Consider the following 24,075-nt stretch of genomic DNA (forward strand, 5'->3'; position numbering starts at 1 on the left):
GCGAACATATTGCTCCCAGAGAAGATGGTTAGCAGCACATCATCTTTTTAAGAAACCTTGGGAGAGGCCTGGGAATTTAGCTCAGTGGCACCATGCCTGCCTCGCAAGCCCAAGGTCCTGAGTTCAATCCCCGGTACCAAAAAAAAAAAGAAACCTGGGAAGATCAGACATTCCGACAGTGAAAACTTTGTCTCTCTACAACGAGAGAACTCATTCAATATTGAACTGATAAACCGATCTTTAAAAGTCATTGTTTCTCATACTTATGTCACTCTAACTTTACTGTAATTTCTAGCTGAAATGAAAAACAATCAGTATTCGTTTTCCTAGGAGAGAGCAGCACAACTCAGCAGCTGACCTCTGCACAGACAGGGCACCAGGTTCCAGTCCCAGGAGCTCACAGCCATTTAACTGATGCCCACACCACATTAAGGGGTCTTCCGCTCAGGCCTGTAGCAGAGCTTTCATATCTCACAGGCTGAGTGCTGACTCTAGAACAGAAGTTTGTTCCTCCGGCAAAGCATCTTGACCATCAACAGGAAAGCGTGTGTCTGCCTTCAAAGGTAGATGCTCACTGTCGCTCACACTGAAAGTTGACAGCCGGCGTGGGGACTGTCCTTTGCTGAGGGCATGCCTCACTTTAAAGCCAGGATAAAGATGGCCATTTGCTGTCCTCACTGTCCAGCTTCCCATTGATCAGAACCCAACCCTCGCAAAAGCAGGCATCAGACGGGGCAGCAGTCGATCACAATCCAGCGGGCCCTGTGCAACCTAATCCCCTCTCTGCCTGGCCCCTCCCAGGAGACACGCATGGGTGAGTGAACAGAGCAACTGTCAGAGTGGGAAGATGCGGTACACTAGAAGAGCAATGAAAACATCACATCATTGGAAAAAGAAAACTATATATGTTGATTTGAGCTATGAGTCAAGGTCACTCTAATCAAGTTCTTGCTGTTAATCCACATTTGAGATTTTGTGAGTTTTCTGAGATGAATGAATGATGGTCAGAGCAAGAAAAATTGTGTCCAATCAATGAGTCCAATAGTAAATCACTCTCAGTTTGCTTGATTTGTGAACCAAACCCCACAACCATGTTAATATTGCAAAATGACTAAGGCAGAGCTTGCTAATAATATAATGGGTCTAGGGCTGGGGATTTAGCTCAGTGGTTTCGCCGCCTGCTGCGCAAGCACAAGGACTGGAGTTCAATCCCCGGTACCAATAAAAATAAAAATAAAATAAAATAAAATAAAATAATGCATCTACTTGCTTTTGATAACAGTGTTTCTGTGAAGAGATGATTTAAAAGCACAATGCCCAAAGGGTGTCTTCCTTCTACTTCTTTTTTTAAAAATTGTATTGGTACATTTCAGATATACATAATGATCACATTCATCATAGGGAATTTGTACCTCCTTCCACTTCTTCCTGAGGAAAGGAGGCAGAGACATTCCAACTCCACATCCAAACAGGCTGCTTGCAGAGTGGAGGGCAAAGAAGCAGGAGCAGGGTCCAGGGCCGACCTTCCCACCTCAGAATCAGGCTCAGAAGGTTTCTGAAGTCTCAGAGAATTTCTAGCTAGTGACAATGGGAAGCCAAGCTGACAAGGAGTGAAAAGCTCCCCTAGGGAGGCCTGTTTATGGAGAGGAGATAAAACTGCACAAAGCGTAGGCCATAAATAGTTCCTGTTCTGTCACACAGACCTCCCTCTGTTATGACACTGAGGGTTGGCTGCCCTGGGCTGGGCGGAGGGGAGAGGATGCCACAGGGAAGGGAAAGCTGAAAAAGTCACAGCTCAAAAGGAAAAGAGAAGGGATTTCTACGCACAGCCTCATGCCCACGTCACTCCCTCACTTCAAAGCATAAACCAGGATGGACAGAGACGAGGGCCCAGCCCAGCTGGGAAAATGGGTTTGCCTGTGTAAATGGCTGGACCTGATCACTGCCAAACTCTTCTGACATAAAATCGCATCACCATGGTTGTTGTCCTTCCTCTTCTTCTTCCTCTCTCTACCTCCACCTCCTCGTTTACCTTCTCCATTTTTCTTTTTCTTGTGATGCTGGGGATTGAATCCAGGGGCCTCTACCTCTGGGCTACATCCCCAGCCCTTTATATATTTTATTTTGAGACAGGGTCTTGCTAAATTGCCCAGGTAATCTCGAATTTGTGAGCCTCTAACCTCAACCTTCTTAATGACTGGGATTATGTGTGTGTGCCACGATGGCCAGCTACAGCCTTTTAGTTAAATTAACTTTCTGTGTATACTTTGACAGGAATTAAAGAGATGAGTACATTCAAAAAAGAGGACAGCCCCACGAGGCGAAAATCTCTTTCTTTTTAACTCTTATATTGAAAGCTTAAGGGCTAATCTTAAAATTTGCCTTTAAAAAAAAATCCTTTGCTTAAAATAAAAACTTCCTGCTGTCTTCATCCCATTGCTGTACAGCTTGGCTTCTGTCCCTGGTGCCATTTTTAATCAAATACAGATCCACAAGGCCTGAGATGAACCAGTTTTAAAGATGTGGAGATAGTGTAAAAACGCTGAAGCCCTTACTCCTATGGAGATGAAAATCTAACTGTAAGTGATTATTTTCAGAATTCTTAGGACATCTAAGCTACTTTCTACAATCTACATTGACTGTAAGTACCAGTACTCAAATCTTGAATGAAAAACTGCTTTGAAATCTTCAAATGTGCGGGGATTTAGCTCAGTGGTGCCGCCACCTGCCTCACAAGTGCAAGGTCCCAGGTTCGACCCCCGGTACCAAAAAGAAATATATATGTATATATATCCCGAAACCTTCAAATATTTGGTCTTCAGTTTCAAACCACTTACAAATGTCTCCAAAGGTCTTCTTGAGATTTCTCTCTTCCTGTAAATTATGTTTTTTCCTCTGGCTCAGACATTTTTTTCCAAAAAGTTTACTGATTTTGATAAGAAAGTCCCATAGTCTATTAAAGCACTGAAACACTGAAGTTGACTTTATCTACTATTATAGATTTACTCTTATGTTTTAAAACACATATGATATACTCTTTTGGTTTTCTTTTCCTAATAGCTCTGGGGTAAATTTTGTAGTCCTTTTACTTAGGGTCAAATAAAAAGCACTGAATTTGTGAGAAAAAATGTGCAAAGTCAGCCTCAAGCCTGTTAGTCCTGAAGATTGTTGAGGATATTTTTATAGTGTCAATTAGAAATGTTATTTGGATAAATGTTTGATAAAACATGTTTTAGTTAGACTGCAAAAGAAAAAAATTGTCTTTGCTATATGGGGTAAAACTTTGTTTTAGGTTTCTTACTGAGTACAATTGACAAACAAAAGCATATATATTCAAAGGGTACAGCATCATGCTTTGAAATATATTGTGAAATTATTACTACAAGCAATTAACATATCACCTGGCATGCTCATAACAATTCTTAATTTCCTCCATTTACCAACATTTTATAATAACACAACTCAAAAAATACTCTTAAACAAAAAGTAAGATGTACTCAGCATCTCACTCCCACTGACAGATTAAAATAGTTAAGTGCCATTTTAGATAATTTCTTGATTTTTCTGTAGATTAATAAATTTTTTGAAAATAGAACATTGACAATATATACTAGCCCAAACTATTTTTAATCATTATTTTTATGTGACTCTAAATTCAAGGTGTATATCTTAAATTTTCTCAAAATACTTTGTACCTACAGGTAAATCAGTAGTGCTTAAAACCTAGTAAATATATATTAGCATGATTGGATTATTCAATATTTTTACAGCATATGAATTATAGCTGTCCAATGGGGTATTCTTGACTAGTAAATAATTAACAAAAACATTTCATTATTTTTCAAAATTAACAATAGGAAGAAAATAAAATGTAATCTTGGAGTAAAATGTGATGCAAAACTGCCAAAAATCAAACATCACATGAATGATATGTGTCTAAGGTCTCTAGTTATCTAATCCAAAGTTCTTATCATTAAAACATGGATATTAACACTTTCAGTAATTCCAACAATCATTTCTATACCCAGTAGAATTTCTTGGCAGCAGATATCTCAATAAACATAAAAGACTTATAAAAACATGTTTCAATCACACAACCACTCAAAAACAATCACCTTGTGGCAGTATGGTTGGTACCAGAAAATTGAAGTGGTACCATTTGGCCATTTTGCACTTGGTGCAAATGACTGTTGTATCCATGGTACTTGGTAATTTTTATAAAGTTATAAACATCTGGATCATTACTCTTCTGCATGACATCACATTAAACAGTCCTTTCCCCATTCCCACGGATACAGAAAGAGCTTCCATGATCTGTTTTCATTTCTTCACCCTGTTGATTAACCTACAAATAAAATCTGCATTAGCCATTCTTTTTCCCAGTTAGGCATGACCAGAATTTTTATACCTCTTCTTCCAAGTTCATATTCCATAAATATAGAAACTGACATATAAATTTTTTTTGGTACCGGGGATCAAACTCAGGACCTTGTGCTTACAAGGCAGGCACAGTGCCACTGAGCTACATCCCCAGCCCTGACATATAAAATTTTTAAAAGCCTTCTTTGGAGACTACATTTTTTAGGGAAAGGCACATTTGAACCTCTCCTATGACATGGTATTTATATCTGCTAAGTCCAATTAATAACCAAAACACTAAGCATGTATGTGCCCAATGAGTGTTTGCAACTATCTGAAGCCAGGCCATTCACTGGCTACTGAGGAAACTAAATATACTGGATAAAATACAAAGAACTTCTTAAAAGCCAAAAATAGTTAACATGATAATAAGAAATCACTAAGCAAAATGAAGGCAGATGGAACCACTGGAAAATAAACAAATGAGAAAACTGCTTGTTTCCTTAGTGTAGTTCCCTAGCAAATTTGAACTCTCAGTTTGAAAAGTTTCTTGGGTAAGAGGGCAGAAATCAAAGGCCAATGCTTATACAAGGTGCAAAATTCAACAGCAAGATCTTTCCACAAACACCTGAGACCTCAGAAAGAAATAGTCTTAGGCCAAGAGTAGAAAATAAATGACCATCCCTTCAGTGGATTAATAACCTGGCCTTCAGGGCCCAGACTTTAAAAAGACTCAAGGCTTGACCTTGGTTTAGGAAGATCCTCAAATCAGGTGTGACCACCAAGTCTGGCTGAAGTCAGTGTGTATCTTATCTGAAGGAGTCACTTTCTGCGGCCTGAAATTATCTGCTTAAGTAATTTTTCAAGTATAGGGATCAGCTCTCAAAGACTACCGGGCATACAGCAGGAGCAACAGAGCTATAAAGATTTCATATTTGGAACTATGAACAAAGGACAGAGTAAAAGATACAGTTCTGTTCCCCAAAATATTACTGTTCAGCTGGGAAGTTCAGCAACCTGAACTCTTCCAGTACAGACTTGCATGATCCAGTCCACCTTCCCACCAAGTCATACCGCTTTGCTTAAGAACAGAGGAGTATAAATGATAAACAAATGAGCAATGTAACTATTAAATAATAGTAGTATATATATGCTCAATCATACATACGTATCCCTCCACACACAGTATTGAAGCCAGGGCCTTCATACTGAACCACATTCCCAGCCCTTTTTAATTTTCTTTTGAGATGGGGTCTTACATTAAGTCACTAAGTTGCCCAGGCAGATCTTGAACTTGCATTGTTCCTGCCTCAGCCTCCCTCAGTGCTAGGATTGCAGGCATGTGCCACCATGCCAGGCTAAGGCAGCATATAATACTGGACTTTAATTTGAGGCCTTGCACCACGATACTCCATCATTGAAGTTCTAGGTTGGTGGGCAGCTTTCCATCATATAGTGATTCAGGGATTCAGGTGCCTTCTGTTTTCAGAATCCCTCAGTCCCTCAAATCTTGCATTATGTACTTCCAATCAGCAGCAGACAAAAGGACAAAGACAGCACAGAAAAGGCGCATCCATTCTCCTCCCAAAATGGGACAGGAGGTTATTTCCCTCCCATAGGACAGTCAGGCTTTGATATAATAATTTCTGGAGAGTGAACATTTGAATAGGGTCTTTGCAATGCTAACAGGAGTGACTTCCTGATTAAGGAACATGAACCATTAACTAGCATCCCTTGTTTTTATCTGTCTATCCCTCTATCTGTCCATTGATTGATCCATCCATCCATCCATCCATCATCTAACTACCTCACTATATTTTAAAGCAAGTTATAAGATAGCCCCCCAACTATGTTATGGAGTTCGGGATTTATCCAATGGTAAAGATGAAACCCCTGGAAAGAGGGAATTCACCTTGCAGTCTAGAAATATGATTTTGATTTTTTAAATTTAGTTTTCAATCAACACATAATTTTTCATGTTTATGAGCTACAGCATGATGTTTCAATACATGTATATGATGTAATACATCTTAAGAGACAATTGCAACATTAAACTTTCAAGAATTTTTTTAAAAAGCACCAAAATCTAATAGATATGTAAGTGGTAATGGAAAAAGTATGATAGAATTTTTCATAAACTAAATTTTATATGAAAAATAAACTTGATGGCTTTTGCAGACACTTGGGGTGATATTTAACCTAACCTTTGTAAAGTGAAAATATGGGTAGAGCTCCTTTCTGTTTCAAGTTCTGAAATACACAGCTTTCAATTACATGCCTTCACAGAAAATGAGTTAGTTCTTTCTCTCTTATTTAACAACAGAGTAGAAGTTATGTCAACAAACCTTAACAAGTGTCCACATCTCCTATATGAATAAAAACTGATGCCTAGCGTATTCTATGAGCATATAGTTTATCAGCTACTCTATATCATGTGTACATTTTCCCCTACTAATAAAATTGTATGCTTACCAAGAGCCAATGCATTCATTTGAAATGTTTATATCAATTTCACCTATTACTCCAATTATGTAACTTAAGCCTATCTTATAATTATTTGATTCTTAAATGTCCCTTAAAAGCTCATGCATCGAAGGCTTGGTCCTCATTGCAGCAGTGTTCAGAAGTGGGCTTTGGAGATGACTAGATTATGAGGGCTCTGAGATCATGAATGGATTCATCCATTTATGGGTTCATAGTTTAATGGGCTCGTTATAAAAGCAAACTCTCTTTGCTTCTTGGCCACCATGAGGTGAGCAGCTTTGCTCCACCATGCCCTTCCACAATGTTTCTGCCTTACACCAGTCTAAATTTAATGGAGCCAACTGACCACAGATTGAACCCTCTGAAACCATGAGCCAAGATAAATCTGTCCAGCTTTAAGTTGATTTTTTCAGATATTTTTTCACAGAGATGGAGAGCTAACAAATACAACCATCTAATGAAATATGAGTGAAAGGTTATTTATGATAATTAATATAAATGTGTCATAAGGACTTGATAAATATGGGTCCCTAGAAATAATACTATTGAACCTACAGGTGTATCTGAAACAAATGTGAAGATTTGGAAGGGGAAAGCTTTGGAAACCTCTATTTTACACTCAGATCATTTTACAAGGGTCTTGCTGGGCACAGAGTCACATGCCTGTAATCATAGCTACTTGGGAGGCTGAAGTAGGAGGATCACCAGTGCTAGGTCGGTCTGAACAACTTAGTAAGACTTTGTCTCAAAATGAAATATAATAAATACAAAGGGCTGAGAATGTAGGCCAGTAATAGAATGCCTTGCATTTGATCTCCAGAACCACCAGAGGGAAAACAAGTGTCTTTAAATTCTGACTGCAATTAATAGATATCAAACTAGCCAATATACACGAGGTAATAGCAACAAGTAGGTATCATTTGTTCAAAAAACACAAAGCTAACCCCAAATAATGGAAGATTTTTTTTTAAATGTTTTTATTTTACATTAAATCATTGGCAAAAATATGTCCAATGTATACGTTTCAAGTTGAAGTAATAAATTTAAAGTATATGTGTATCATTTTTATGATATGATTCTCCCCTTCAACAATCTTTTTTATTAGTGATCTTTATTAAATTTGGTTCTATTATAAAGCACAGCTTCTTTGAGCAGTAGAGGATTTTCAGCTTAAGTTTTGAATCCCAACTTGGGCCCATGTTGTGTGTATTACTTAGCCTTTCTGGGCTTCAATCTCCTTTTACATAAATAGGACTATCTGTCCACCTAATAGAACCAAGTAAGTAACACATGTAAAACATCTGATAGGAGCTCAATAAGTAGCAACCTCTATAATTATTTTGAAAAAAACACAAAAGTGTAAAAGGAAGAGCAATAGACTTACAAGACAGAAACATAAGAGAGAGACTGCTAAGAAGATAGAATTGCCCCCTCCAAAAATAGTGTGTATGGGAAGAGACCACGGATCACTTGGGATGGTTGGCATCACTAATAAGCTCACACCTCTTCAAACCCTTCAGAATGATGAAGTCTAAGACAAACTGCGACACTGAGGAATGAGGATTAGTGAACGTGAAATGCTGTGAAAATTGGGGAGCGTGGGTGCATGCGAAAGTGAACTTCTTGGCCTGAGAACAGTGTAGCACCTCATAATCACTTCAGTATCAAAGACTAGGACTGGCCTCAATCAAAATAAAGGGTCACCCCACAAAGCCTTTGTTTTGAATGGAAAAACAAAGAGCAATCATCATTTGACTACCAAACAGCAACATTCCAAATGGGAAATCTGTCATAAGTCCTTTTACAAATAGATTTATCACCAAGGCAAAAAAGTAAACAGTCGGGCGGGGGATTTAGCTCAGTGGTGCCACTGGCTGCCTCACAAGTGCAAGGTACTTAGTTCGATCCCCGGTACCAACCAACAAACAAACAAAAAATAAACAGCCAGGAGATGGAACACTTTTTCATTCCCATAACTGATCCCTCAAATCTAGCTTTAGTAAGAGACAGAAACTGGCCCAGTTACAGGAATAAATATAGAAGTTCACAGTCAACTAGCCTGTTAGTCTGGCATGCCTACGAAATATTATGAAGAAAATTGGTCAAAAAAATGACTTTTTCACTCATAAGGTTGGAGATAAAGTATCACTTTTCCCCCAAACAAAACAAGCACAAACACCACCTACAACCCCATGATGGTCAGAACTACAAATACAGTGAAAATAAAATCCAGTCAGAGAAACATCTATATCTCTGGCATCCTTCTACTTATATATTTTCTCTGTAGTGTCAGCATCAGAACTTTTACAGACAGAAAAACATTTACGGCTTTACCCAAGAAGAGCTGACTTTAAATTTGGAAGAGTATTTTTAGAGAAATCAGAGCAGAGGGTTTGATTATTCTCCAAACCTCAGGGCCTTCTGGATAAGGGGCCCATTTCCACTCAAAGCAAGTCCCACATTATAAAACACGCTAAGAAAAGTGTCTGCAAGCCACTGAAGCAATGTGCTGTGTTTTCACAGAAATTAGTGGAGAATGACAGCCCTCTGCTGGATGAGATACTGATATCCAGCAGCAGTATGGTTTGAGGAGCTCAGGTGTTCTCAGGCCAGAGACTGCTCTAAAGCTCACTACAGACATATATCTCAGTTACTGGATATTTTTCTATTTTGCAGAGCAGAGAAAGCAAGTGTTTTCTGTGTCAAACCATGCGATACTGCATTAAGCTGTAAGAATCTAACACAAATTATACATTAAGGGACCAGGTTTTTCCTGAATAAAAATAGAAATTGAGACAAAGCAAACCATATCTGAGCATAAGCAAGATATTTATAGATTCTCAGTTGTCAAATCCCTACCTAGCATTTCTCATAAACTCATCTTTGTTTAAAATATATATAACCCATTTTAAAAGATATTTGTCTATACAGTCTGAGGCTGTACACTAATATGCATTGCTGGGGTTAATACACACTATAATGTAGCATGACAAGGTTTTCTACACAAATTTCTAAACTCGGCAAAGTTACCCTAGTACACTCATCTCCTAAATTGTACATACAAATACAGCCTTTCTGAAGCATATAAGGTCCTAGAATGAGACTCTCTATACAAAAATTGTTCCACAAATAAATCTTCATTCTTATTTCAGATTTAATTGGAAAATTATTTCATGTGTGTGTAAAAGTAACAATAAGGTTTAAAATGAATGTCCAGAAATAGTTTCTTGTGATCTTGGGTCAGTTTTTTGTTAACCTTATTCCACATAACTAATGTTTCCAAAATTCCATTTTCCTAAGTTGTGGTACTTGGAACTGTCTTGCATTAAATCTTTCTTTCCTCTCTTCACTGCCTCTGTCACAGCTGCTTCCCAATGGAGAAGTCTTGCCTGGTTCAGTCTCCAACTTTTCTATTCACACTTGATAGTCACTTCAGCTAAAGGACTAAGGGATTCTCTTCCATTTCTCCAAAATGCAGGAGCAACTTACTTTTGCATCTCAGTTCAGAAAATGGGCTTCTGCTTTGATGTCAAAATTTAATTCCACCTGGGTTGGTCACATCACCAGGACTTCTGCAGTGTGACCCACAGACAAAATCTGCCTGAACAATCACAACCCAGCTCCTCCCAAATGTCCGTATCCAAGCTTTGCCTCTGTGCTGGGACACCCCAGCATGTGCATCAGACCTGCTCGCTCTGGTTGGATAAGAACCATTTCCAAAGCCTTGTCACCCCAACTGTCAAGTATACTCGCTCCAGTTCTTTCTGCTGTGCCTTTTCAGTGACTAGATCCTGCCAGGAGGAGTCTCAAGATATTATACTTGTTAGCAAAGCTATATTCTTTGTCCTTTTCCCATTATTTTTTAATTCCACTAATTTTAAATCACACTTCAATTGCATTTTTTATGGTCCCACATTTTCATTCAGTTTTTTTTCCCCAATACACGTTCTCCATAATTCCTTTTTCTTCATCAAATGAGAGCATCAGATCTCTTTGTGATAATGAGGTTTTGTACAATTTTTGTAAGCCACGTAACTGCTTTTCATTGTCTCCATATTTCCCAGCCCAGAATTCCCAACATGACTGGGTCAAAATCAGTAACAAACATCCAGCCAGGTGTGGAGGTGTGTTCCCGTAACCAGAGCACTCTGGGAGGCTGAGGCAGGAGAATCCCAAGTTTGAGGGCTAAAAGAGTAAGGGATATAGCTCAGCATGAAGGCCCGGAGTTCAAGCCCCAGCATTGCAATCAATCAATCAACCAATTTTTTAAGAGACTGCAGCATTTCACCTATGGAACAGAATCCTTAAGTGGGAGTTATACTCTGCTGCACCTTGGTGCTCCTCGGAAGTGGCCTAAATGGAAGGCCATAGATCACAGAAAGCATGCCCTCAGGGGGAAATTGGGACTCCATCCCCTTCCTCTCTCACTTGTTCATTTCCCATCAGTGGGAGGCTTTCCTTTGCCAGGACCCCCACTATGATGTGGTCCCCCACCTCAAGCCCAAACCAAGGAGACCAACTAATCATGGACTGAAGCTTCCTGTAACATGAGTCCAAATAAATTTTTCCCCTTCATACAATGATTATCCCAAATGTTTTATTATCATGACAGAAGGCTGATTAACACATATTCTCAGCTTGCATGTGAAAAAAGGTACAGGCTAGGGAAGGGTAATGTAGATAAAGGAGCCTTAGCATCCAACCTGCTTCCAATGTTGCCTGATACCTATCAAATCCTAGGTTCCCAATGCCTTCTGAAATTCAAACAATACTGTCTAACACAAGAGTTTCTTCTGAAGGAAAAAAGAGAAGGCATGGAGGAGAAAGAGGTCAAAAACTACAATATTTTTAAACCAAATACCATACTTTTATTATCAATATAGGCTTAAGCATCTTACTCCTATTTTATATTTAAATAAACATGCAGATGTGCACTGATATTTCATTTCCTGAAAAATGACTGGAGATATATAATATCAATTATCTAATTATCTAATTAACATATCTAATATCAATATCAGTTTTATATATCTGACTTTTAAAATAGTGACAATAAAAGTTTGTACTCCTAAATGTTGATGAACCATTAAAGGCACAAATAATATTCAGTAATGCATTTCCAGAGATCCTATGCACTTCCAAGAAACTAAAGCATTATTTCAAAGGGATTTTGCTTAGTGCTAAGCAGGATTCTAAATTTTAGTCATTTAAAATAAATGCATACTGACAGATACCAGAGCAACTTTTGAGTACTTTTTAAATTGCCATTAAAACATCACTAACATTGTTTTCCTTTATTTCAAAATACATTTTCTACTTAAAAGAAATTTTCAGTGTTGGATAATACTATTTTTCTTTTCTTTTCTTTTCTTTTTTTTTTTTTTGGTATCGAGGATTGAACTGGGGACCTTGTGCTTGCAAGGCAGGCAGCAGAACCACTGACCTAAATCCCCAGCCCAAGGGTCATATTATTTTTTAAATAGTTGATGTTTTGTACCATGAAAGTTATTAAATGCCCTCAATTCCTGACCACCTAAGCATTTATTTCTTAGCATTTAATGTCAAGTCTTTTCTAATAGGAAAATGTTTAAGAAAATAAAATAAGTGAAAGAGGATGAAAAGTTTCCAGTCATCTTGACAAAGCCATATCACAATATTTACATTCCACAGTGAGGCCCACTTCATTTTATGCTACACTTTATACCAAATCAAGTTTTAAAAGCTCTATTTGTGTTTAATCATATCAGGATTAAACCAAAATTGGACAGTATTTATGTGGGCTTGATGAAGTGGGTAATATTTTATGAAAAGTACAATGATTTTTCTAAGTAGGGGAACATAAGTAAATTAGGTCAGTACAAAGAGGAAAACCCGTTCTGTGAAGAAGCTGCCAAATTAAACACCATGATGCACTGGCTTTTTCTTTTGTGCTGCTTCCTTCTCCTCGTCTGCATCCCTCTCTGTGCCATATTTTTCTTTGACCAAAAACAGAAAAGTTACACAGATAGAGAAAAAAATAACTTAGGAGAGTAGAGAAAAACAGAAAATGAAGTCCATCCCAGGAACAATGCAAAGGTTCAAAGAATAAAGAGAATCATGTCCTAGAAATTCAGTTCAGTCTATTCGTATGTTCAAAACACCTGGAAACAATCTTATAAAGGTATTAGTGACCTCTGTGCTGCCAAACCTAGTAGATTTGTTGGTCCTCTTAGCAGTGGGCTTTTTAACACTACACAGTTGAACACCAGTCCTCTTTTGGAACTCTACTACTTAAGTTCTGGCACTCAGTATTCTCTTGCTCTTCCCGTCTTTTCAGCTGTGCCTCAGTTTCCTTTTCAATGAAGCCATATCTAGCACTGTCCTCTAGACAGTTCTTCTTTTCACTCTACACACCACACACATGCACACACTCTCTGTCTCTCTCTCTGTGTCATTCCCCAACCCCCACAGCATCTATTTCCATAGCTTTAAATCTCATATCTATTCCAAATCCAAAGTTTCTATCTCTTCTCACTTATTTATATAATCGTAAGATTTTTTTCCTCTTCAACCTATTGTTGTGATGGTTACACTGACTTTCAAACGTTGAAATAAAGAAATTTATTCTATGTCCAGAATAAATCTCATGTGATAATATATAAATCTTAATTCATTTGCTAATATTTTGTGAAGATTTGTACATTTATTTTCATGACAGATATTTCTTGTTATTTTTATCTCATTGGGAACTAGGGAATGGTGGCCTTGCAGAACTAACTGTGAAGTGCTCCCTCTCTCTGTCTTTTCTTTTTGGTGAGATTGTAAAGAAATGATGTTGTTTCTTCCTAAAAGGTTTATTACAATGTGTCAGTGAAATTACTTGGGCCTTGAGTTTTCTTAATTGGAAAGGTAATCACTGATTCATTTTTTTCACAGTGGTTTTGGCAGATTGTGTTTTTGGAGCCACTTCATCTACGCTGTGATGTATTTATTTATTGCCCTTTTATTGCCCTTGGGACGTATCAGTGATAATGGTTCTTTAATGTGTGTCTTCTCCTCATCTTGGTTAGTCCAGTAGAGGTATACCAATTTTATTGAGCTTTTGAAACAACCAGCTTTTGGTTTCATTCATCATTTTCCTACTGTTTCATTTTCAATTGCACTGGTTATCTCTTCTAATTGTATTTATTCTTTTTTTCCTACTTGCTTTAGATTTGTATTGCTCTTCTTTCTCTAGTTTCCTGAAGTAGAAGCATAGATTATTGGATTTTGGATCTTCTTTTCTAAAAATACACTCAATGATATAAATTTCCCTCATAAGGAAATATAGAAAGGAAATAAAAACTCTGAAACATGGTTTGCCCAATATTATATGAATAGCATTTATTGACTACTAAGATACTTTAAGATTTACTCACCATTTTATTTTACCCAAATCATACATTTGTACATAAAGAGGAAACATCTATAACTATTTTTTCTCTGAACTAACGACTAATGCAAACTTTGAAGTTAGCTTTGTAGAAACTAAAATAATTGACAGTGCTCAAATATCTGCAGGTTTCTGACCCTCTAAATACGTTTCTACATTTTCTAATCCCCTTTCAAACATGGTCATCCTTAGGCAAAGTTCAGAAAGATTTTCATCCACACAGTGCTTCCTGAAATAAATGTGAACAAAAGCAGGTAGCTCTGAAAATGATCTAACATTAATCAATCCTGATTTATTTTCCCTTTTACTTAGGAAAATAGTAAACTTTAATTATAAAACACACTTTTAGCCTATACTAATTGGGCATAATTTACATACTAAAATCTATTACTCTTGCTACAATAGCTATGAAGCATTCAGAGCTACCATATGCAGCATACAATTGGACCCTCTCAGAAACAGAAATTATCTGCACAGATTCTATTAACTCTAGTAGCGAGTCTCATCAGAAATAAATGTACACATACACCTTTCTGCGGGCCAAATTTGGGAGAATCAATACTTGTCACCAAAATACACTGTCTGGCACATTAGTGAAGGGTCATGATGCAGACTAGTCAAGCTGGGCAGAGAGAGACTGAGTGTTCACTAAAGAAAATCCAGTGACGTGACAAGGAAGGGTGGCACTGGACCACTCTGTAAATGACACACAATCTTAGACAGATGGCGGAATTGAAGAAGTGACAATTTTGTCATGGAAAGGGCCAAATAAAATAGTTCATGATAACCTGAGAAAGAGTTGACACTGATCTAGCCCAAAGAACATGCTACTGTACAAAAAAGTAAATTTAATAAGTAGCTATAACAAGATCCTAGGTTCATTTTCAACCCAGATTGACACAAGTTGAGTGAACTGGCAGGGTAGGCCTTCCAGAAACCCATCTGCATGAGTAGTGTACCAAACTGGGCTTATTAGTCTTTTTTTTTTTTTTTTGGTACCGGGGATCAAACTCAGGTCCTTGTACTTGCGAGGCAGGTGGCGGAACCACTGAGCTAAATCCCACCCCATGGGCTTATTAGTCTTTAACAGGTAGTCTCTTTTCTTCCTTTGGAAAGTAATAATACTACAATAAAAATCAGGAATATTTTGCATGATGTCACCAAAGGTTTCATTTCCTAACCTCACCCAAAGATAAATGGGGGCATTCAATGATGTGATGACCAGCAGAATTTTTTTTAAAAGACTACTCATAAATCTTGTAAGTGTTCTTAAAGACAAAGCATGAATTCCCTTCCCCTCCTTTGTCCATTTTGCTAGACATGAGACAGCTTGAGCCACCAGCTCAGGCTGTGAGGTAGAAGCTTCATGGCAATAATCTAGAGCAACAAAACAGGAGGACCCTAGATTCCTGACCCCTCAGGGGGCCTTTCCAGCCCCAGATCTCCTCCACTTGGATTTACATAGTTCAGGTGTGAGAGAAGGGAACTTATATCTCATTTAAAACACTGATACTGTGAGGCTTCGCTGGTGCCAGTGATCAATCGTTTACTTAATCAACTATCCTAACTGATGAAGAGACCTGGATCCCTTTGTAAAGAATTTGTTCAAATGGACAAAGGGGCATGTCATAAGGAGATCCACGCAGTGACAAGGTCTTCATAAAACAGAAAAGGCCAGCTCGTCACAGGCATTGAACTCCTGGTCAGTTCCCAAACTTTACAGGAAGAACTGGGACAAACATTGTTAAGACAGTGGCACACAAACTATACTACTATGGTTGCCTTTTGATTTACCCACCTTTTGGTATGTCTGCCCGTGTAGCACCTTGGAGAGGAGAAGTTCTAAGCAGGTAACATGGATCTTTGTCCCGGCCCCCACCAGGGTGGCTGGGACCTCAGTGGAACCTGGAGACAGAGCAGTGGGAGTGGTGGGAAAAGAAAGCTGCTCAGACACCAACTGGCAGCCAATGAGATGGCTCCACGCCTGCTCAAACACGAGAATGGCGAGTGCGGGCAGGGACAGTAGGTTGTCGAGGAGAGGGAATATGGATCCTAAAAGAGAGCTAACTTTATTTATATTCACTTCTATGTGAGGCTTGAGAAAACTTGAACTTCCAAGTGTTGCTATGAATCAAATATGATTTGTCGTCTCTAAAACTCACACTGAGGCTTGGTCACCAATGTAGCACTGGTGGGAGGTGCTGGAGCCCCTTCCAGGTGATTAGGTCATGAAAGAGCTCTCCAGGGAGGTCTTGCTCTCAAGGGACTGGATCCGTTACCACGCACCAGCGCAGGCTGTTACAAAGGGAGTTGCGTTTCCCTAGCTAGCTCTCTTGCTGCTTCTCTTACCGTATAATCTCCTCCACAGGTTCCCACGCCCCCATCCACCTTTCTGTCATATGTGAAGGAGCACAAGACCTTCACCAAAACAAGTGGATCCCAGCACCTACTTTCTGAACCTCTAAAATTGTGAACTGAGGAAACCACTTTTCTCTATAAATTACCCATCTTCAGATATTTTGTTGTAGCAATAGAAAATGTACTAAGACACATGTGGTCTCCATCCTTCATGGCCTGAGTTACAGTTAACTACTATTAACCTACATGTATAAAAACTATAGTAAAACATAAATATGAGCATGCATGGACAGGGAGATGTATAGGATAAATGTATTTAAACAAGAAACTAAGGCAAGGAATAAAGATTTCAGAGTTTATAGCACTAGCTGGAAGGCAAAAGAAAAAAATATGTGCAGAAAAACCTGAGAAATAATTTGGTGATGCACATTTTCATGTCTAACTCCAAACTAGTCATGATCAATGCAACTATCTGAGGTTCTCCTATTCATAAACTAAAAACTTTGGTTTTCTACAGAAGCAGTTATTAATAGAAACAGAAATACATATCTGCTTCATTTATTTTAACAGACTCCTTGGTCTGAATCATTTCATATATGATTTATCTTCTCTCTACTGAGGACAACAGAATAATAGAAAGAAATACAGAGAAAGGGCATGTCAAAGCAACAGTTCAAGACTTGAACTCTTCCTGTCTTTGTGCCTGAAGCCAATCACAGACCAACCTCCTCTCTTGTCATGCAAAATCCTCATTAAAAGGGCTTCAAACTGAAAGGGCCATTTCATGTATATCCTTAATTTTCATACATATAATTTCAGAGTTCTGGGAATATATACCCCAAATCAAAGGCTAAATGAAAAAGCACAAAAGGAGAAAAAGTAATATAATAAAGAGATATTTTGATGTATTAACACAGCCAGAAAGAAGCAAGTCTCTTCTAGAAAATGAAATCTAGTGGAACCCTGGCTGTTTGTGAAAATTTCCTGAGCAATACCAGCACTGAGGCATCACCATACTTACTCCACACGGGGGAACACCACCTCCTATTACAGAAGACCTACTTTCTGTCTCTCCAGCCCCTGCCAATTAGAGTGTGGTGTGTGACCTTAATTGTCGTCTATGATTCTCTCCTGCTGCTTGCAATCTCACAGGGTGCTATTCTTCCAAAACACCACTGGAGGCCAGTCAGGTTCCAGCCTGAACTTCAGCCCCACCCAAACTCTGAAAACCCAGCCAAACAAAAAACCTAAACTACAGTTACAAAAAACAATACTTTCTGAATAAACACAAAGAAATGCACACAAATCTGACTGTACTTTAAAAAATCCAACATAAAAAAATATTCAACATAAGAGTAAACTTTTGCTAGAAAAGAAAGGGAATCTGGTTGACATTAAACACATCTATCGATACCAAGCTAACTAAATATGTTTCTTATCTTGATTGTGATGATGGCTTTCTGGTTTTTACCTATGTCAAAACTTATCAAATCATGCACTACATTAAATATCTATGGCAGTCACATCTGCTAAAAGCTGCAAATACAACAAAAATAACTAAATCCACTGTTAATAAAAATTACTGAATCCCCTGCAATTGTCCTCTTTATGGCAGTAAATTGTAAATTTCTTCTGGTCCTCTTAGTGCTAGAAGTAACTGTTTTGAACCTGTAGCCAAAGATTTGCCTTCAGATAAGTGTCCACATTTTAAGCTCTTATTATATAAACATGTTTCCCTTTAGACTGCTTCTTCTAATGACTTCAAGTCTTTGTCCCAGACAGGACTTGATAAGAAATGTCTTTATTTATTTATGAATCGGAGGCCTAAGCAAAACAGCACAGGCCCATTTTTGAAAAAAACTGCTTTCTTCCTTCCTTCTTTCCTCCCTCTCACTTTTTTTACTTTACCACAAACCTCAAGGGGATATGATTTGCAGACATACTAAAATAAATAGAAAAAATGGCCTACTGTAATTTACATTTGCTTCAACATCCAACTCAATTTAAATGTTTCTTCTGTGTGATGGCTGCATGTTCACTGGGAAGACTGATCATCATTAAAAAAGAGAAACAAAGGCAGCATCCTAAGGAAGGTCCACGGAGATCTATTCATTTCTAAGAGTTTCATAATATACTTCAGTCCTCAAAAATCACCAGGCAAGTTCATCACAAACTTGGGGCAGATTTTCAAGCAAAGAATTACAGTGAGCTCCGGACACCAAGTTCTTCATTAGCACAGATGTGATACTTGGCCTTGCACTCTACTTCCGAAAAAGAGAAAAAACCAATCTCAGTGAATTTTTAAATGGACAGCAGTCACTGTCTCTTGTGACACCTACAGCAGTTCTGGCAGGTGCCTGCCTCACCCAGACAGAAAGGTGACTTAGAGTCGAGACAGCAGACTCTCATCTGATGCTTTCCTAAATGTGTCAGCACCAGTATATGGTGAACAGATTTTCAAATAGGAAATTACTTCTCACAGAAAATATGAACTTGGGATTAGAAATGGGCAACTAGGGCATATGCTTGTGGTTAAAACAGTAATTGAGTGACCTAAAAGATTTTCCAAAGCTTCTCAAAGTACCCAATATAGTTCCACAAAACAGCAAGTCACATGAACACCCTATCACAAATTCTCATAGATTAATATGTGCATAATAATTGGTTATTTCCAGTTCTATACATCTGAAAAACAGCACTATAACCTATTTAAAGCATCTCACATTTTCATATAATAGTCATGAATCCAAAGAAGTTAAATGACAAGCTCAAGGCCAAAAGAATTCAAACCAGAGTATAGTTTGTCTAATCTCCACTCCAGCATTTTTCACTGGGTTCTTTAACTCTTAGAAATGTTATCTCCTTTTTAACTATTCAATTTTTAAAAGCATATGTATATGTCTGCATAAAAAATTGTGGGAGAGCTATTCCCCTGCTGGGGATCTTCCCCAAAGAATTAAAAGAATCATACCACAGTGATATATGTGCACCATGTTCATAGCGGCACAGTTTGTGATAGCTAAAGCTTGGAAACAGCCCAAGTGCCCATCAACTGGAGACTGGATAAAGAAGACGTGGTTTTTTAATAAAATGGAGTACTACTCAGCCATAAAGAATGAGAAATTAGAGACATTTATAGCTAAGTGGATGCACATTGAGGCCATACTCCTAAGTGAAATAAATAGGACACACGTGTAAATACCAATAGTTTCTCTGGTGTGAGAAACTGAAAGTGTAAATAAGGACCAAAAGGTATAGTAGATAATGTGAAATAGGAAGAAAAGGGGCAAATGGGAAGCAGAAGTGGGAAGTGTAGGGGAAAGGAAAGAAGGGAATGTAATCAATATGAGAAAATGAAAAACTAGAAACAAAGTCTTTGTAAATAGGGAGGGATGGAGGGGTTGAAGGGAGGGCAGGGCAAGGGGGAAAAAGTAAGAACCAAGAGAGAGATTATGTAAAGGTGCAAATTTCCAATGATAAAAAATCGTGGGAGAAAGTTTTATGCCACTTGACATGTAATTAATAAAATAATATAGTACATACAGAAACAATAATTATAATAACAATTATAAACATTTATTAACCATATACTAGGTATATACAATACTCTATATACTTCGTGTGCATTGCTTTACTTAATCCTTACAATAATATGAAGCAGCAACTATCCCAAGTTTGTAGGCAACTAAATGAAGATGGCAGAATGAAGTTGCCCAGAGCCAGCATGAAGTGGGTGGCAAGGACCAAGGCCACAGAGCGCAGTGAGCAACTTATTACTACCAGGGCGAATAGCTAACTCTGGCAGAACCTCATCTCTCACCTAGTGCATCTCAAACCCCAGCGTGCATGTGAGTTAGCTGTTTATGTAAACGTGGTTTCTGCGTCCACAGGGCAGAGGCCTCAGGTCTTGTATTTCCTACCATCCTTGAGGGTCCATGGACATTTTCATTAGTGAAGCCCCATCCCAGTGTTCCTGCCGGGTATCTGCAAAGTTACCTCTCTCTGCTCCATGGCCCCTACATTTACCTCTAGTCCTGGAAATTCTGTAACACCAGAACGAATGTGCTGTAATGTACATTTGCTATTTTCTATGGAGTGCGGATTGTAATTCTAGGGTCAGAGGGCATTCTAAATAAACCAAATAGTCTCACCCTCATTTTTATCTTTGCACAGTATCATGTTTTAAAAATAACTTTGAGAACATACTCTGGCTTAATTCAAACAATCTCAGATGAGGAAAACAATATATAGAATGGATACACATGATTTTGTTTCATAAGGAAAACTCACAGTATTCACCAATCTTCATGGTGATTTTGTTTTTACCTGTTGTTATAATACCTATTATTACAAGACATTAAATTTCATCCAGAATGTCCCCAAAGCCCACTAAACTTTAACTCCTGCATATACTTACATATACTTACAGTGTCTGAAATTTCATCTTTGTGAAATTCATTTGCAGCTGTGATACGTGTCTGAGAGGTGCTGAAAACCAGTGATTGAAAAGAGACCTGGAAACATAACTGCCAGGAAACAAATCCCTGCTTTCAGCAAATTCAGACAGCTTCCATTTCCTCCCTGTGCTCAATGTCCTCATCCAAAAGTGGGGACATCCATCATTGGGTTGGCACATAGTAAGTGCAATAATGTTAGCTAATACTGTCAGATCCTGAGTTTGTTCATGTCTGTAGTATTGCTTCATTTCATTTTTCTGCTGTAGAAAGTACAACTACGGTCATTCGGGTAGTTTTCCTTTTTAATCAACATTCAAATGTCAGTTAGAATGAAAATAATAAGTGTACTTTGTCAAATGTAATAATGACAAATAATTCATATTTTTAACCCAAAAAATGCTGATTAAAAACAACTTCTCAAAAAGACTGTGCCAACCTGAAATTTGATCAAAGAATTTTCTTACTATTTAGCTTGCCTAAAATTAAAAATTCAAGGTAATCAGGGATTGATGTTATTTTTTTTTCCTTTCTTTGGAATACTGAATAGTCAAAATTCCAGGGTGTTTTGGACTCAGTATCAATACAATGCTGACAATGGCTGCTAGGCTCCATATTTAAAGCAGCAGGTGCAAGCCATGCCGAAGTCTTACTGCCAAAATCAGGTGTTAGGATACAGCTCAAAGATAGGTGCAGTCTGTACCTCTGCTTCAAAAGCTTGATTAGAAGGAAGATGAACTTGTATAGCCATCATTTTTTATACCAATCCTCCTGAGAATCTCCCTACTTTGACCCTGATGGACCACCGATACACCCACGAGGGCCCCCTGGTCTTCCTCGGTTATCAAACGTCAGGGGTGGTTGGATCCTTTCAGCCACCATCCTATGGTTGGCTCGGATTCTAACGTCTAACGCAGCCAAGCAGGTTATGTAAGCATGGGACGCTTGGGGGACTCCCGGCCGATGTTGACGCGCGCCCAAAGAGGGCGACTGTTCAGCTTCGAACCGCGTGTTCGCGTGGGTATGCTGGACTGCCGGCATCCTATCTCTAGAGAGAAGTTAGAATTTCAGACCTTTATACAAAATCTTCCGATAATAAATTGGCAGCTAACTCAACTTTTAAAACATAATGTGAGCAAAATAGACATGCCTGTGGTTTAACGTATTTTTAATCCCATATTTCAAGGTAAAGGAGGAAGTTTTAATAAATATATAAAAATACATATAATAAATATGTATGGAAAAGAAAAAGATTGAAACTCACAAAACAAAGTTTTTAATCTTTATAAGGTCAACACTGGAATTATTTAATAACAGATATCTCAAGCCTAATTCCTAAATAAAAGTCCTAAAGTCTCACATACACTTTAAGAAAAGGAAATCTTGGGGTGATAACTGTTTTATACCACCATTTAGATTTTCTGTTTTAGAACTCATTTTAGCATACTACAATAATATTTTGAGAAGCCAAAAAAATATATATTTTAGAAGAGGAGATAGTTAAAAGAAGTAATTTATGACATAAAAAGGCAGTTTATGAATGATTTGGAACTTTATAAAGGATATATTCAAGGTTAGAATGATTCTGGAAAGAGGAGATTTAATTGAAAAGTCTCATTTGGGAGAAAGCTTTTTGAGTTAAAGGGCTTTTCTGCTTTACAACAACCACTCTACTTCTATTAGATGATTCCACTACTGCCCAAAGGATAGAGACTTTGAGTTTATGCAACTTTTATTCATTTCTTGATTTTACGTACACAAACCACAACAAAGCTCTCAATTTTTTTAAAAACACATTATATAGGATTTCAAAAAACCATTCACAGCCAGGCACAGTGGCCTGTCCCTAAAATCCCAGCATTGAGGGAGGATGGATGAGGCAGGAGGGTCTCAAGTTCAAGTCTCACTAGGATGACTTAGCAAGACCTTGTCTGAACATTTTAAAGGACAAAGTAAAAAGGGCTGAGGATGTAACTCAGTGGTAAAGCAGCCCTGAGTTCAATCCCTAATGCTACCAAAAAAAAAAGGGAAGAAAAACTATTAGTGCTTTTGTATGTCTAAAAGAAAAATACTATGCCCTATGAACTAGAGATTATGTTTTCATCGTTCTTCATCTACTTTTTAAAATGTATGGTTTGCTCCTTTCATCTGTACATCCTAGCATCTTTTATAATTGTAATAAACCATAAATTATTGATGCAAAGCGTCTTTGTGCTCACTGTCTCCTTTCCGTCCACAGTCTCGTTCCCCAGCTCCTACCAGCCTCAGTTTCCCCTCTGTAAGATGTCAGGTCTGCTGGAGGAAGCTCAGTGTACACGACCACTGGTCCTATCCTCTGGCTCAGGTCAGCTGACTTCCATCTCACTGTGTTCTGGAGATACACAGGTTCTTCTTTTCTAAATAGCATTTTATTACAGGATTCGTGCGCCCAAATTTATAAGCTCTGGCACACAGAGCCGTCAGTCAAGGTGCAGGTATGTGAGGCCCATTGTTGATGACAGAGAGACCCACAATCTCCACTGTATGCAGATAATCAGTTCCTCTGTAGAATCATGCTGGAAAAGGAAGGGTAATGCTAACGTTTTGCATGAGAACATGAATACTGTAAGACACACAGCCAGGCTGGCACCACGGAAACTCAGGGACCTGGGGCCTCCCAGTGCTGCCTGCTCTCTGCGGAGCCCCACAGCCGAGGTTCCCATGGCATCGTGTCACCTGGTGTGTCACCATCATGTCACTTGGGTGCTCCCAGCCCTTGGGAGGGGCATCTAGGGAGAACAGACCGAGTACCTCTGCAGCCTGAAGCCTATCTAACCCTAACGGGTAAGGATACTCAGGAGTAGGCCCAGATCTCTTATGGAGGGCATGGAGCTTACAGGAAATCTAGAAGCATTCAGTACTCAAAAAGTGAACGAAGGGGCCAAGGATTTAGCTCAGGAGTGCTATGCCTGCCTCACAAGCGCAAGGTCCAGAGTTTGATCCCCAGTACCAAAAAAAGTGAAACAAGCC

General features: G+C 38.4%; 1 protein-coding gene across 38 annotated transcripts in view; it reads right to left on the reverse strand.

Annotated features, from left to right (window-relative positions):
* The window catches only part of Ank2 (ankyrin 2), a 567,339-nt gene that overhangs the window by 273,531 nt on the left and 269,733 nt on the right, over positions 1-24,075 (reverse strand). The window lies entirely within an intron of this gene.

Source organism: Heterocephalus glaber, unplaced genomic scaffold, assembly GCF_053883595.1.
Source record: "Heterocephalus glaber isolate CG9 unplaced genomic scaffold, H.glaber_assembly_v1.0 deba00001688, whole genome shotgun sequence".
Classification (NCBI taxonomy): Eukaryota; Metazoa; Chordata; class Mammalia; order Rodentia; family Bathyergidae; genus Heterocephalus; species Heterocephalus glaber.